The following is a 701-nucleotide window of genomic DNA, read 5'->3' as shown; positions in this document are numbered from 1 at the left end:
TGGCGCGCGCGCCTGCGGCGGCCGCCCGGGTTCGCCCGTTAGCGGGTGGCGACCGCACCCTGCACCCAACGCCCGCAAGGCCCCATGGGCCACTGACCACAGGGGCCCGCCCCCATAACGTTTTATTAAAAAAAAGAAAAAGAAAAAGGAATTAAAAAAATAATAAAAAAAATAAATAAATAAATATATTAAATAAATAAATGAATAATAACTAAAATAATTAAAATATTAATTAATTAATTAATTAATTAATTAAGTAATTAAGTTAATTAATCCTGATTAGATTAACCTAATCACTAATTAAAATTAACTAATCTGTAATTAAACTAAACAGAGAATGACAGGTGGGTCCCACTGGACCCACACGTCAGGTTGACCAGGTCAATGGTCAACGTTGACTGCTGACATCACCCTGATGTCATGCTGACGTCAGCTTTTACTGTTCTAGATAATGTTGGGTTAAATAATTAATTAAATTCCAGAAATTAATAAAATCTTTAGAAAATCATATCTTTTAATCCGTAACTCGGATTAAAATATCTTCAATATGAAAGTTGCTTAGAACGACGAGACGAATTCGGATACGCAGTCCGTTCGTCCGTCACACCCCCTAACCTATCGAACCTGCAACTTTCCCCCTCCGGCTCCTCTGCCCGAAAACACAAAACACCGGGAATACTTTCCCGGATGATTCCCCCCTT

Source organism: Triticum dicoccoides, chromosome 7A (assembly GCF_002162155.2).
Source record: "Triticum dicoccoides isolate Atlit2015 ecotype Zavitan chromosome 7A, WEW_v2.0, whole genome shotgun sequence".
Classification (NCBI taxonomy): Eukaryota; Viridiplantae; Streptophyta; class Magnoliopsida; order Poales; family Poaceae; genus Triticum; species Triticum dicoccoides.
This window is presented reverse-complemented; position numbering follows the sequence as displayed.